At 33.9% G+C, this 16,479-nt stretch overlaps 3 long non-coding RNA genes across 9 annotated transcripts; 2 read left to right on the forward strand and 1 right to left on the reverse strand.

The window, feature by feature from the left end:
• Positions 1-16: 16 nt before the first annotated feature.
• LOC110734524 lies at positions 17-3,120 on the forward strand. 2 transcript variants are annotated; one of them, XR_002513838.1, is made up of 6 exons: positions 17-431; positions 513-644; positions 790-842; positions 1,337-1,536; positions 2,335-2,404; positions 2,716-3,120. It is a non-coding gene; the product is annotated as an uncharacterized LOC110734524 (long non-coding RNA). The 2 variants fall into 2 exon arrangements; XR_002513837.1 differs by having other exon boundaries at positions 2,335-3,120.
• A 1,940-nt stretch (positions 3,121-5,060) lies between these two features.
• LOC110734525 lies at positions 5,061-6,012 on the forward strand. Its single transcript, XR_002513839.1, has 2 exons — positions 5,061-5,402; positions 5,933-6,012. It is a non-coding gene; the product is annotated as an uncharacterized LOC110734525 (long non-coding RNA).
• Positions 6,013-9,004: 2,992 nt separating this feature from the next.
• Positions 9,005-12,211, reverse strand: LOC110734526. Of its 6 annotated transcripts, none has more exons than XR_002513841.1 (7): positions 11,654-12,211; positions 11,203-11,336; positions 10,942-10,997; positions 10,283-10,815; positions 10,070-10,186; positions 9,649-9,987; positions 9,005-9,548 (listed from the first exon to the last, which is right to left on the reverse strand). It is a non-coding gene; the product is annotated as an uncharacterized LOC110734526 (long non-coding RNA). The 6 variants fall into 6 exon arrangements; XR_002513844.1 differs by lacking the exon at positions 11,203-11,336 and having other exon boundaries at positions 11,654-11,785; positions 11,897-12,209; XR_002513845.1 differs by lacking the exon at positions 11,203-11,336 and having other exon boundaries at positions 11,654-11,785; positions 11,894-12,209.
• Between the last annotated feature and the right edge of the window lie 4,268 nt (positions 12,212-16,479).

Below are 16,479 nucleotides of genomic sequence, written 5' to 3' on the forward strand. Positions count from 1 at the left end.
TTCGGGTTACGAGTTATTTCGAGTTGGGTTACGGTTACGAATCGCTCAACCCTATCTCAAAGTTTCAGGTTTGTGTCAACCTAACAAGCCGAAAACAATTTTTTTATTTAATTTATTTTAGCTAATCCCTATCTTTTAAAAAGTGGGAGAATATAACCTTAAAAATATTTATTTACCATTATACCCCCGTTAATATTGACTGTTTGTCTCGCTGTGCGTTATCCCTGATGTGACTAACTAATGCTTTTCCTCTTTCTTCCTCATAAGCGTCCCTTTCTCTCCTTCCTCCTCTACCTCTCTACTCTCTCTCCTCGATTGAAGCAACTCCATCGAAGTAGTTTATGCGGTGAAGCAAACAATTAGTTCTCCATTGAAGCGCCTACTGTGCTTTATCTCCTCCATCGAAGTAGTTTCTAACTTGCTGCATTGAGGTAATTTTTTTTTATTTTTTATTTTTTATTATTGAATACCAAATTCACAATCTGGGTTAATCATTAATTTAATTGTCACAGGTTCTCTCTACATTCACTCTTGTTCGCCCCCAAATTTTGGCGTTTCTAATTACACGACTTCGTTAATCTCGTTTTTCTGATACATATTTCTGTAGCTGTTGAATTTGTAAGCTCAATTTAGCGCAATCGAAGGTAAATTTATACTTAAGCAATTTGAAATCTCGAATTTCTGAATTTTAGGCTATTTTCTCAAATCATCTCTTTAATCATGTTAGTGGAAAACCTAATTTGATTGAGTTTTTGATTTTTTTTTTTTTTTTTTTTTTGGCTCTATTAGTGGAATTGCTGAACTTTGCATTTGGATATTCTTTAAATCGACACTCAATTGATGTAAGTTTATGATTTTCACTTCAATTTCTTTTTTTGCTCTATTTGTTTATTTATTTTTATTATTGAATATCAAATCAATTGGATTGCTTTGCTTTTGCCTTTCAACCATCCTAATGGTGCTAGCATCTGATAGAGATTCATTCTACCCTGACTGAAAGTTTTTCTTCTCACCTATTATAATAATTTCGGTTGAAATTTGTGTTCATTTCTAATCTATCTTGTTCTACTTCGCTAATTTCTTTGGTCATTTATTTCTAGGTTTATTCTCATACTTTCTTATTGGATTTTTTTTTTTTTTTTTTTTTTTTTTTTTTTTTTTGTTTAATATGACTTATTGCTTGAATTTTTTTATTTTCTTTGTAACCTAAAAATTTGGCCTAATTTAGTGTCTAAATTGAGCTCTAAAATGGTAGCCGATTTCGTAAATTTAAGATTATGTTTCCCGATTTCGTATTTTTTGCTAACTTTTCTCTATATCCTGTCAATCACTGAAGTGTTGGAGTTGGCTGTAAACACAGCACAAAACAAGATTGCAATGATGAATGTGCAAATAAGGCTATTATGCTGGAGTTCCCTGCAAGGATAACAAAATCGAGTGCTTAGAAGTGTCAGAATAATTAATGGTTGCTTTGAGAGTTTGAGTCCACTAAAGGGAATGAGCATTAAAGGAAAAAGTAGTCTCGCTCAAGGCCAGGTTTGCAACCTCTTGGCTTTCTAAGTGATACTTTGTATATTGAGTTCTTATTAATTGCAACTACTACGTATAACAAAAAAATTATGAACAAAAAAAATTACATTTGTTTCTGCTGTTTAGTACATCTTTCATGTTGAGATTTGAGCTGAGGTGTATCATGCATGTGTGTATTAAGTAGGATTAGAGCAAAACATCAATTGGCTTACTTTTAATCACAAGTCGATAATACATGGTTGCTTGGTATGAATGTCTGTCCATATGTAAAAGAATTTAGATATTGTTTGCTTAGTTGTATCCATTTCTACATGATATGCTAGATATTACAAGTAGTAAAATTATCACCTTGTGTTCTTCTGTGGAGTAGAGAAGATCAAACTTTAGAAGTCGGAAAATGCTTTGTGCCTGTTGGATTTCACTAACACTAGCTAGCTTCTATGACAGCCTTAGTGGAGGGTAATTTACTCGCCGATTAAAAAAAAAAAATATATATATTTCATGAAATTCAAACCCAATGGTTACGACTTATGAGGTTTTAAAAAAAAAATACTAGTTATTTCATGAAATTCAAACCCAATGGTTATGACTTGTGAGGTTTAACAAGTGCAAAATATAATTATTTAATGGATTTTAAGATCGGGAGAAAACAATCTTGTATATTAATATTAAAATTAAGTTGTTAGGTACCCAATACCTATGTGTATGTGTATGTTTTTGTTTGCAGATGTGATTAAGAGGCTTAACACATGATATGGAACACATGATGCTGATATATACGTATGTGTATCTTTTTATTTGTAGATGTGATTGAGAGGCTTAACAATATGAGAGGGAGAGGCATGGCTTCAATGTATTCGTGGTCTTCTTAAAGGTAGTCATACATTGTCTTGTCATCATTATTTTTTAAGGCTCAATACGTAAGTTTCCATATTCTTTATGTCTAACACCTGCTGGACATGAATATAGCAAGGTAGTGGTGGAATCATAGTTAGTGTTATAAGTTGCATACTATTAATTTGGATGCATAGTAGTGTAGCTGAAGTAGATGTAGCAAAAACTTGAATGTTCAATATGAAGCCCAAGGAACTAAGGAACTCAAGTGTAGGCTGGTGAATCGGTTGGATTTCGTAGACTGTAATTACAGAAAACTGATGTCCATGCTCATGATATTAAATTTACAAGGGTATTGGTTCGTGAAAGTGAAATCCGAAAGATCATATGAGCAGCTCTAGCAAGGAGGGGGGAAAAAAACTAGAAGCTAAGACAAAGGTTGGTCAAATACAGCAACTAGAACTCGTGTCCAGGTGCAAAGCCACATTTCTTGATGTATTGGAGGCGTGCTTGCATCACATAAAAGAAGTCAGTTTCAACCGTTCGTTACAATTACTGGTATTGTCTTGTCATGACTGTCACAAGAATTCTTCGATTTGGCATCTATTAATCTAAAGTTTTTATCGACATGGACCAAGGCTATAATTGAAAGTTAAAATCATTGTAATTATAACACCATACATCTGTACAAGTAATTAAACAGGTTCCTATCTTTCATACTTGTTCGTTATAATGCAAGTTTTTTTTTGTCGATAATTCTATTTTTTTTTTTTTTTTTGGGGGGGGGGGGGGTGGGGGAGGGATAACTCTAAATTACAAATAAACTCAGCAAAATTTGACTTGAATATGAATACGATTATTGCTTGAAAATGTAAGTTATTAAGAGATTTCGCATTTTGGTTAATGGTTGTTGAGATAGTTTAGCTAGCTTGGTGACTCTTAGGTCTAAGCAAAATATTGCCCAAGTTTTTACTAATTGGACCTGAAGACAAGCTTGGTTGGAATTTGGGAATGAGCTTGTTTGACACATGCAATCATTCAACATCTATTGTTTTTTATCCTTGGAACTTTACTTCTCCACTTAACTTAGTTTTTGAGGTTAATAGGTCATTTTTGCCCGTCTACTACATTTTTTTTTACCCCATTAAGAAAATAACTTCAATAGTTTTGTAACTTTAACAAAATAAATTAATAACTTATAATTTCAATTTACTCCTTAAAAAATTTGTTTTACAGAGAAGAATAATAAACAATAGTTATATGACATTTACAATAATTATTATGATCACAATTGTAACTGATTAAAATTTAAAGCGAGGTGTATTTGGTATCTTATGTTTTTCAAAGAAACTCAATGGACAAAACACTAAGAAAATTAAACTAAAAGAAAAAATTATCCTTAAAAAATTAAAGGTAAGAAATATAGAAAATAGACTATTTCATCCTAAACAATTAAGACACATGGGATCCCAAAATAGTGATTGCTAGGTTTTAGATTTAATTGTCATATTACAATTAAATAATACTTCTATTCAAGAAAAAAAAATGAATGATAAATAGTTTTTTTTTTTTCTTTGTTCACATCCCTTCTTTTTCTTAAGGCTAAATGATTGATAATTCATAAATTAAAATTTGTGTTTTTTCACATAATAACCGTACCTCTTTTACTCTCTCCAAATTATTGATAATTCATAATTCTATTATTGTGGAATACAAGAAAATGTAATGTCTTGTTAATTGAATCATCTCAATGTGTACTTTAAATATAGCAAACATTTGCATTTATAGAAATCGATACTTTTTGCAACTCTTTCACTAATTCTAAAGTAACTTGCCAAATTTTTGAACATTGCAAAGATACATAGCATTTAACACATTAATCGCGTATGCACAAATAACTTAAATATAAAAGGTCATGCAAACATGCATAAGGTATTAAGACCTACTGCAATAACTCTTCTCGAAACACTACCTATATCGCACGCATCGCACGCGTAGGTACCCCTAGTTTTTAGAAATATTTGATTTTTTAATTTGCTATATATTTTTCAATTTTTTTAATCAAACATTCTCACCAATATTATTTTTAGCCATCAAATGTCTACTACATAATTTAAATCGTCACCGAAACACATCAATTCCTAACTAATCAAAAATGATAATAAGTTAAAAATAAAACTTTTTGTAAGTACAAGATTTAAGGAAGAAGCCAGCCTTACTATATATGTGGAGTATAGTATCTCTCAACATTATTCTTAATATCATTTAATTATCTCTTCAAATCTTATATTTGACAATGTTAATATTTAGGTGTATATAATCGCTTTTTTTTATGTAATAATATTCTCATATTGTTGACCATTATCTCCCTTATCAAAATCGGAGCATTATGTTTTATTAAAAAAGAGTTATAGCATTGTGTTATCTTTATTGACTATTTTGTAATATATACGAAGTATTATGTATAGTTTATGAATGCAATACAATATAACCAGTGGCGGAGCCACGGTGGGTTCAAGTGGGTTCATTGAACCCACTGATTTTTTGAAAAAAATTAAAAACTTTTTTTTTTAAAAAAAAAAAATCAAAATAGGTTTAAATAGAATATTTGTGTATTATATGGCAACAAGTAAAGTTGTAGCCCAGTGGTTATTTTTACCTCTCATCATACAATGATACAAGAGTTTGTGGGTTCAGGGTTCGAAACCCATAACTCACACTTTTATTTTTTCATTTTGTTTCCTTTCATCCTGCTTCCCCTAATCCCCTGCTTCCAGCTTTCCTCTTCCTCATTCCCCCAAATTGCAAAACCCTAACTTCTTCCTCCTTCTCTTAATCTCTTCCCGTTCTTCCTCCTTGGCTCCTTCTCTTCCCGTTCTTCCTCCTTGGCTCCTTCTCTTCCCGGCGCACGGGCGCAGCACCGCAGAAGTCCGCAGCAGCCACTCAGGCACTCAGCCAGCACCGCAGCACGGCAGGTCGGCAGTAGGCCAGTAGTCACTAGTCAGCCCACTTTGCCGGTTTCCTTTAAGGCTTTAATTGTATGTCGTCTTCTATCTAGTTCTATCTGGCCTTCTGGGTTAATAATATATAAAGTTTTTGGTTTCATGATTTTTGTAGATAATTACGTGAATACGTGGTGTTTGAATGTGTGAATGTGTGATGAACTTTAGCTATCAATTTTGGGTTTTTGGGTGACTACTGTCTATTGAAAAAATGGTTGAAATTGGGGTCTTGGGGAAGGAAGTATCTGATTTTCATTTACTGATTTAGGGTTTGTAGATTGTAGAAGTAGTTCATTTGTTGAATTGTTGTCTGTTGACTTGAATTAGTGTAATTTGTATAGCCTGTACTTGAATTGTTGTTTGTTGAATACTTGAATTGTTGCCTGTTGAAGTGTTGAATGTTGATTGTCGGTTGAAGTGTTGATTGTCTATTGTTTTAGAGTGTTTATCAATGATTCAATGGAGGTTGTTTTAGAATGTACTACATTGTTCTCATGTTCTGTAATTAGTGTAATCTGTACATTGTTCTTGACTTCTTGTCATGGGTTATCATCGATTTATTGCAGAAGTCGATTAGAAGGGGATAATCAGTGCTCGGTGCTCCACTGCTCCGTCATCCACTCATCCATATTTCGTGGCTCTGTAGGTGAATAACTGAATTTTTACTTCTTAATTTCATATATTTTACATACTATTTGTTTTGATCTTGAATGAATGAATTCTTGATAATAAATTATGATGTATTGATTTTTATTATCTAAAAAAAAATCTGAAAAAAAATTGTATGCAATTGCAAAGATATTCTTCTTCTTAGTTTGCTGTATTGCTGTATGCCTCTATTGCCGTATTGCCGTATGCAAAGATATTCTTCTTCTTGAATCTTGATAAATTATGATGTATTGATTTTTATTATCTAAAAAAAAATCTGAAAAAATAATTTTATAGTGATTGTGTGAACTTCTGTATTGCAGTATTGCCGTATTGGTGAGTGGTTTGCTTATTGATATTTTTTGGTTTATTTCTTTCTCGTATCCATTCTTTCCAGTTTCCAGTTAGCCTATTGTTGCTGTATTGTTGCATGTTGCTGTTAATTGGCGAGTGGTTTGCCGTATTGTTGCTGTTAGCCACTTAGCCTATCATTGAAACTGGTGAAATTCGTTGAGTTACTTTTGGTCTTTACATAATTGTATGCAAATATGCAATTCGTATAATTGTATTCAAATATGCAATTCGTACATAATTGTATGCAAATATGCAATTCATTCAATTGTAAATTATGATTCTGAACTTTCGAAATTTCGAACCCCCTATTTGGAAATCCTGGAGACGCCACTGAATATAACATTTACTTACAAAATAAATGTTGATTATATGGAACCAGTGGCATGAGGATGATATTGATTATATGGAAACTATTGGTGTGGGTCGATAGTTGGTATAGAAGATGGTTGGTGTGGATTGCTGGATTTGAGACAAAGTTATCTGACACAAATAGATGAGTAAAAGAAATAATGTAGGATGGTGAACAAGTGATCTAATTCAATAAAAAAAATAAAAATAATAAAAAAAAATCTAGATTTTTATTTAAAAAAGGAAAAATTGTCAGGAATAGTATGACCTTTGGTCAATCTTCCAAAAATAGAACGACCTTGTGATTATCCCAGAATAATATGACCTTTGGTCGATCTTCCAAAAATAGAATGACCTTGTGATTATCTAGAATAATATGGCCTTTGGGAGGTATATGTACAAAATATAATGTTACAAGTTGGTAACCTGATGAATGGGTTAAACCAGAAACGTGCCACGTTATGATTGACTACATGTTTTTTAAAATATATTTTAACAATTAAAATCTTTAAAAATAAAATTTTAAATTAAAAAAAATCCATTCCTTTTCCCCTACCCCATCCATAACTTGCGGCAGAGCACCACCATGTCGCACCCACCAACCAACTCAAATTACTATCCTTCATCACCACACAAATGATATCGCTCCTTCCTCCACCACAGTCCGCATCCACCAAACACTTCATCTCCCACCTCCATCACAACCACCTTCAAACACACTAGTACAAAACTAACCTCAAGTAACACCCAAAAAGTGTTACATAAAGTGGTAAAAATGTTATTATAGACAATAGGTAACACTTTAGTGGGTGATACATCCGCCCATGTTACCTAAGGTCTTATGTAACACTTTGGATAATGTACGGTAACACTTTTAAAAGTGTTACTATATAACCTCTTAGGTAACACTTTTTTATATATTTAGTATCATTTTTAAAGTGTTACTTTTTATTTTTTTATGTATCACTTACTTATCTTTAGTAACATTTTTCAAGCATATAGTATCATTTTATCCGACATTATGTATTACTTTTTCGAACTAATGTAACACTTTGTTGATTATTAGGTAACATTTTTCAATCATGTTTTGACATATAGTAGCACTTTATTCGACATTATGTATCACTTTTTACAAAGTAATGTAGATTATTATTATTATTATTATTATTATTACTATTATTATTATTATTATTATTATTATTATTATTATTATTATTATTATCTCAAAAACAGACAAAGTCATACAACCTACAATAAATTAGTGGGAAGCCGAGATACAATCTAGGCCCCCACTCCTCTAGCTATAGCAAAGCCTACCCTAGTGAAGATATAAGCTGCAGCACGAGCCCCAATGTCTTGCGTCGTCGAGAACCTCTGAACCCGCTTCAGCAACGCAACTGCCTCCTTCTCTAATTCCCCAAGTGAAGAAAAGGAGAAGGGAATGAAACCGTATCCAATCAGCCGACAACTAGCCTCATACTTCACACGCTTCTGATTAGCCGCATCAGCTACAACCCGCCCAGGAACAAAGTCAGATAGCCCTGTCTGTGTCAAAGGAGAAGACCCTGTTAAGTCCACACAAACATCGCGACCACGATCCCAGGAATAAAGTAACACATCAGCAGGTCTGAGGGCCCCATCATTCCCTCCAGACAACCCTATGTCAACTTCCTTTCTTGCTGAAATCCCAGATCTGTAGCAGATATCAACAAGGGTATCCTGGACAACATTATGTCGATGTTTAATACCCACAATACCAGCACACGATACCGCGTGATCACCGAAAATATCCCCAGTAAAAACCCGAGAACAAGCAGAGCACGACATCGAGATAGAGAACAATGGAACACCCATCCTATAACACAACACACATCGGTAGGTCTTTGGGTTCATTGTCTGTCCCAACCCAGAAATAGGGACTGCCCGAAGCCAAGCACATGTGTGATCTCCCTACTGCGATTTCCATAATGCTGATTGCCGAGGAGACAAAGAATATGCGGATTCTGCAGAAGCGGTAACCTTTGTGAAATATATATTTATTATTATTATTATTATTATTATTATTATTATTATTATTATTATTATTATTATTATTATTATTATTATTATTACTACTACTATTACTATTACTATTACTATTACTATTACTATTACTATTACTATTACTATTACTATTACTATTACTATTACTATTACTATTACTATTACTATCAAATATAAAAAAAAAATTATATGTACAACAACTATATGAATAAGAAATCAACACATATAATAGAAAACAATTTGGATTGAAATACTTTCACAATTCTTATAAAAAAATCCATAAACACCAATTTTAATGTTTAGCCAAACAATAAAATAATCCAAACAAAAATTAAATTAAGTTCGATCTCTAGCTTGGAAAAATAAAAAAACTTCCAAATTTCAAAAAAGTCAGCAATAACAGTAAAGAGCATTAATAACAACGTATAGCAGCAGCTACACAGCTAGCTAGTAGAATGGCAGCAGCTACGCAACTAGCAGAATGGCAGAAGCAGTAACAGAAGCTGCTAGCAGCAGTCTTTAGCAGCAACCAGCAGTAGCAGACAGGAGTGGCAGCTTCCAGCAGTAAAAGACAGCAGTTGGCAGCAACCAGCAGTAGCAAAGAGCAGTGACAGAAAACCGAAGTAGCAAGGGTCAGCAACAGATCAGACAGCACTAGCAGTGAAAAAACAGCAGTAACGGCAAATTACAGCAGCAAAACAGCGGTAGCAGCAGCAAAATAGCGATAAAAGTAAGTTCTTGTAGCATCATCAATTGCTATCCTAATTCTTCATCTTGATCCAATTGATCCTATGTGTGAAAGCATCATATATCAAACAACTAGAACAAAAATGAAATAACGCAATAATAAGAGTTAGTGCTTTTTAAAAGATTATATATTAACCATTACCTCATTTTGCTGTTGTTCATTAGAGTGTATAATGGGAATATGATCTGTAAGTTCGGGATCGGATGACACATTTTCAAGTGATCAAGTCAAAGTATCCAACACTTCAAGATCAATTTTCTTGAGTGTCTTCATTAATTCTGCTACAGTTTCTTTCACAATTTGGTCTTTATAGGGCTTCAAGAACTCATCGGGAATTATTGGTTTGTTGCTCTTTCCCCTTAATGAACATATCCCCGGTTGCTTTTTTCTATGGCCAAAGTTATTTGGTTTATTCATTATTTCATAGTATGCAACATCTCCATCAATTTCACTTTGAATTCGTACCTCCTCCATCTTGTCCTATAATGGAAATATAACAAATAAACAACTAATTTGAGACAAATAATCATATTTTGAAAAATATGGAGACAATAGGACTTACAATGTTACTTTGGGTGGGCTCATAAGATGTTTTGTATCTTTTGTCTGCTTTCCTTTTACGACTTTCTTTGTACATGAGTGCTAAGGATGGTGGCTTGTTTTCAATATCTAGTTGTTGCTAAAATAAAAAAAAATCCAAATAATAATTGAAATAAGATTGTTTACATGATCATAGTGAGAACGATAAAGAAGGAAGAACGGTATAAAAACATACCAATTTATGTGTTTCCTCGCAAAAGTCATAGGACCCATAGTGTGCCTATCATTTTGATCTATACTTATTTCCCTTTTCTTTTTGCTATCTTCCTGCATGCATTCATAACACACGGTTCATAGCTTAATACATTTCATTTTGAGAGGGAAATAAGCAATTGTAATATAATGGAAACAAACAACATAACTTTACATGGACTAGTTCCAAATTCCAAAATTCTAGCAACTCATTGAAATGCGCTTCCGGAATTGTATTAGGTGGATTTGCCAACCTATCACCATCATTGTCGTATGGAGTTTGGCTTGGCAGATTCCTGTTCAACAGCGTATCTGCACCTTTAGTCCATTACAAGGAACTGCAAATATACTTGGCAGGCACCCTAGGCGTGAAATCTTTGTGAGGTGGATAGTGCCACTTAGCAGCTGGTATGCTCTTAATACAAATGGAGCAGCCAAGGGCTCTCCAGGATAGGCTGGTGGTGGTGGAATGATAAGGGACTGTGTAGGTGATTTTGTTAAGGGATTTGCAGCAAGCTTTAGCATAAAAACACAGCAACAATAAATGCCAGCTTTTGTATACGTAAATAAAAGGTGCATACCTTCACGAAACCCAACATAAAATAGCTAGTAAAAGAGCATTGAAGGTTAGATTAAGCTTACATTTTATAAGGATTAGCACTGGTGTATCCAATTGGCTTCAGAATAGGAATCAAAACCTATGCAACATTCAAATAAGTGAAGTTAAGTATTCATCACCCAACTTGTTCAAAGCAAGAAATTAGATAATTGAAGAAATAATTGAGAGGTAATTTACCGAATACATAATTAATTGTGCAACGATCATCAAATCGAGCATTGTGGTGAAAAAAACACTAATTTATGAAATTGAAGAAATAAAAAAGTATAAATTAGGGGAAATACCAACAACGACTTCTTGGCTCTGCCTAATTCTCTAAACCTCACCACGGTTGCACTATTGATAGAATCAAAATTATTGAACTTTTAGAAACCCTAAAATGTTACCCTTTGCCTTGAATCAGCACCAAAAATAAACCCTAGATTGAAAATATTGACAATGGGAAATCAAAAATCAAAGAAAACTCACAGCTTAGTGTAACTTGATTGAAATTACATAGTGTAATTTGATGAACTGTATAAAAAAAAATTGATTGAATCATTTCCCTACAATTAGAACTTTGAAGTTTTTTTTAATCCACCTAAAATTCGAATCAAATTACTGCAATTCGAAAAATACGATTGATTTATTACTACTGAGTACAATTTAATTAAATAAATCGATTAACAAAAACAGCTATTAAATAGATTAATTCGATCCAAATTATTGCAGAAGAAGAAAAATTCGAAAGCCTACCTGGACAATGCAGTGGTGGCGTGACGTTTAGAGGCGCAACGTTCATAGTTGCGAAGATTCAGTGGTGCATAAGTGTTGCAGCGGTGCGTTGGTAGATCAAAGCAGACTTTCCAAACTGCGAGGAACCCTAAACTGTCAAAGAGACAAACTGGGGATCGAATTAGCGTTCAAAATGAAGAACCCTAGAAATTGAAGAGTTCGACAAGAGAGAGAAAAAGGGGAGAGGAAAGGTAGTTCGACCACCATTGTTAAGTTGTAGATTTCCTTGATTATTTGCCTTCAAAGTTTGAACCATCAGCTTCACAGAGGAGAAAGAAGAAGAAGAGTGAATGAAAAAAGAGGTTGTAGTCTTTTTTTTTTTTTAAGAATGAATGAAAACCGGGTTAATTCCAAGAAAACCGTGGAGAAATTGAATAAATAAATAAATTAGTGCTACCATTAAATGTTACTTATTTTAAAAGTGTTACTTTGTAGTGTTACCTACGTTAAAAGTGTTACTTTAAGTGTTACCTTATATAAAAGTGTTACCAAAGTTGAAGACAGTCAGTCCTGGTCTGCGTAAAGCCCAAGTATTCATATAATGCAAAGCTTGAGGAGGCAAATCAGCAGTATACTTAGAGTCTTTTTATTAAGATTTTAATAATTTATTTTTGTTAGGATTGCTATAAATATGTTTGGTTTGTTTATGCATGAAATCTATTAGAATCGTGACAAAGCTTTATAAATATGGAAAGTCTTAAAAAAAAAAGATAAGTTTTAAATTCAGGAAAAGGTCTTTGAGAGATTTTATCTTATAAAATCTGGTTTGCAAAACAATAATCTTTTTTCTAAATTATATCTTTGTTAAGTTTTCTAAAAGATTTTCTTAAAAGATTTATTTCATAATTGGTTTTATAAAATGGCAGTTTTAGAGATTCTATCTTTTGAAAACCCTACTTTACATACGAGAGTTTCTTGTATATAAACAAGAGATCATAATTGAAATTACTTGTGAGTTTATGCGTGAAGAAGAGTGCTTAAGTGTAAGTTTGCCATGTTCATAGCTTTGTCATATTAGTTTCGGATTTCATGTGTAGCTTTCCAATCACATATTAGAGTCAAGCGTTTGTGTTGTTTTGGGTATTGGGTGAGTATTTAGCATATTGCATACAGTTTGTAGGCTTCAAGGGTGAAGTTGAGTTGTTAGTACTCTGGGAGTGCCGCGTGAACTTAAGTCAAGGACTTAAGTTGGGTAGAATAGGGTTCTACTGTGTAGCAAGTTTAGTCTAAAACTTGTGAGTAAAGGTCTGTGAGTAATAGGTTGTAACTAGGTGTGTTGCCTTATTATAGTGGATTGGTTTGGTTGAAATCTCTTGGAGGGTCGAGGTTTTACTTCCAGTTGGGCCTTGGAAGGTTTCCTCGTAAAATCTTGTGTGCATTGCAAGTTCCTATTATATTTTGTTTTATTATTCCGTAAAAAAGTAGTCACTAGGAACTCACTACAATTCACCCCCGCTCTTGTAGTAGTTCGTCTCAACTAACAACATTATTTTTCAACCAATTCAATTTATCATAATCTAGTTTGGAGCAAACTCAATCTTTCCTTGTATACCTTTGGAATCGCAAGAAATACTTTTCACTACAAGAATCGAGTAGAGGTCAATTCAATATGGGAAAAGTTAACTTCCATGACTCAACTTCATACCATCATCACCGATCCTTCATTCGTGGTTTGTAACCATATAGCCACGAATTTAAGGCGATTTTCTAAATGAAACACGTTCAAGTGTTTGATTATCATATGGGTCCCCTATTGATTTTATGGGGAAGAGAAAAGACTACTTCTAGTTTCTTGTCGACAAAATTGTTAGTTGCACAATGACGCTCAATGTTGTCCGGATTTCTCAATCACAAAAGTTAATTTTTCATCAACTCAATTCTGGTAACTATGGCTTCTGATCTTCTTTATTGATTTGAAATCCCAATCTCAATAGCTGAAAAAATTGATGCCTTATTATTGAATTTTTTTTGGTCACATTCGGGAAGTCATGGTATGCATTGGGTTAATAAAGGGAAAATTCATCTACCTCAGGGTATGGGTGGATTAGGAATTCTGTGTATCTCGACTCTAAATAAAGATCTTCTTATGAAGCAAGTTTGGAGAATTGTAAACAACCCTCAGCTGCTTATTTCCAAAATCTTTACTGCTCGAGCTCAATTCTTATCTCCTACGCCACATCATGCTCGACGCTACTCGAGTTAAAAATGCTATGGCCTTCATGGACTACTTTGCGCATATGACATTCTGTCAACGGGGTGTAGCGGGAAAGTTGGTAATGGAAAATTCATATTTAGCTTGCAAGGAACTCTAATTAGGTCAAGAGTACTACTCCTGATTTTAAACCAAGAATCCTCCTAGACAATGCGAAGGATTGAACTGTAAATTCTTTGTTCATCCGCAAACTCTCACTTGAGATGTTAACAAAGTACAATAGTGTTTTCAATCCACAGACTTTTCCACAGCCTTTTCTATGGAATGTCTTGCTATACATGAGGCTAACTTTCAGTTTTAGGCGCGGACAACTTCGGGAAATTATTTAGTCAAGACGGGTTATACACTGCTCATGCAATCACTTACTGCTAAAAATTTTAATCCTTTTTGGAAAATCCTTTGGTCCCTACATTTACAACCAAAGTGGAAACTATTCTTATGAAAGTTATTCCATAACAGCTTAGCGATTAAAGGTAAACTTCATTGCAGAGGGGTTCTAATTAGGGGTGGCAATGCATCCGTATCCGACCCGGATTTGTGGATCCATATATGTTTTTCACGGATATAGATCTTGTAAAATTGGACCCGACGGATCCGGGTCAGATACAGATCCTGTACTAAAAAACAGATCTGGATAAGGGTTAGCCGGTCAGACCCAAATACGCATTTCCAGATCCGTTTACCCATTTTTTTAAAATATATTTTTAAACTACAACTCTACAAGCCCAGCCCAAATGATATTAAAAATCTAACTCTGATTCTAACTCTACCAAACCCCCCAAACCCTAAAATCTCACACACCTATCAGATTCTCTCTCCCCTCTCCCAAAAGGCAGTTCTAAACTCCAGCAACTCCACCGCAAGTAGCTCCAGCAGCTCCACCACAAACAACTCCAGCGACTCACCCTCTCCGGTGACCGTGATTCCAACACTCCAGTCGCTTACTTAATCTTTAGAATTTAGATTCTTTACTATAAGTATGGAAGTTTGGTTTTATTATGCTTACTAATTTGTTAGTATATAGATGAGTGGATTTATATGTTTGTTACTAATTTGTTCATTTCTTCACAAGCTTGCTTGTTTTAGATTTTACAGTTTTACTTTTTGTTTAGTTTTATCAATTTTTGTTTTGTCATTTTAGTTAATTGTAAATTGTGGTTATATTGTCTTAATGATCTTAGCTTTAAAAAGCTACTGAAATTGATTGTAAATGTTGATGAAAATTAGTTAAACTGTTGTTTTAATTGAAATCTAGAGTATTTTGTTCAAAAAATAAGTTCAATGTGCAAGATTCGTTTTGGACCTACTTCAGACTCGGATATGTGGGATCCAATAGATATGGATATGGATCCTCCTCCATACCCGATAGATCTGGATTGGATCGGATCTGCATCCAGGGTGCAAAAACGTATCTAGATCTAGATCCAGTCGGATTCGTTCCAGATCCGACCCGTTTCCATCCTTAGTTCTAATGCAGGATATGTCCTGTGATCGTTGTAGTACGCAGTTAAGAGATTTTAACCATCTGTTTAGGTATTTCAATATTGCAAGAGTAGCATGAAGGGTGGCATTTGAGCATCCACTCAGAATTACATGGACACCTTTCTCTCTCAGATTGGATCCAAGATTATATCCGACATTTCATTAGTCCGGACGAGATTTCGAGTCCTAGAATTAGCACCTTCATTGGTACTCTTTGGGGTCTTTGGTTATTCAGGAATACCAGGGTGTTCACATCTAATACACCTATTACAACACTAATTGGATTGCAAATTTTGGATATCCTACATTCTCATACTATCTTAATGGCTGAGGACGCAGGTATGAAATCTTCTCCATCTTCTACTATTCTCGTTGGTTTGCCCCCCGCTTGGGATTTATGTAGCCCATTTAGGGAAAAATCATATAGGCTCGAACTTGGTTAAGATTAAGATCGACGAATCGTGGTTCAAAGACACAAGCCGAGCAGGAATGGGTTGGTGTCTCGACAATACAGATCCTTTGGACGAGAGGATTATTGGTGGGAGTAATTTTCACCTTTTCATAAGAAAGCCTTAGCCTGTTTTTATGGATTACAATGGGCTTCAAATACTAACATTCAATCGCTTATAATATTTACGGGGGATTCTTAAAATCTGGTCACTCTTCTGCGGGGCAATGGCCATGGGGATATCCATTATTTATGGTTGGTGCAGCAGATACAACTTTTAGGGTCCACTTTTCAACACTGCAGTATTTACAAGGCAGATAGGCAATGTGTTCACAGAGCTCACCAAATTGCAAGAGATGTTGTCGTCCATTTCATTTGCTTTAATAGTAATGTGTATTAGTTTTTTTATTTGATTTAACCTTTTTCAAAAAAAAAAAAACAAAATATTTAACTTACAACCAATTAAAATCTGATTTTCAGCCACTTTAATGGGAATATAACATCATTAATCATTAATTGATATAAAAAATAACCCCCAACCAATAGTCAATACTAGTTTGGAATCATTTATTGATATAATGAAGTCATATTTTGTTCAAAGAAAAAAGATAATGAAGTCATATTCCGGTGAAAGTGGCCGAAAAT

The sequence above is a fragment of the Chenopodium quinoa genome, unplaced genomic scaffold, assembly GCF_001683475.1.
Source record: "Chenopodium quinoa cultivar QQ74 unplaced genomic scaffold, ASM168347v1, whole genome shotgun sequence".
In the NCBI taxonomy this organism is placed as follows: domain Eukaryota; kingdom Viridiplantae; phylum Streptophyta; class Magnoliopsida; order Caryophyllales; family Amaranthaceae; genus Chenopodium; species Chenopodium quinoa.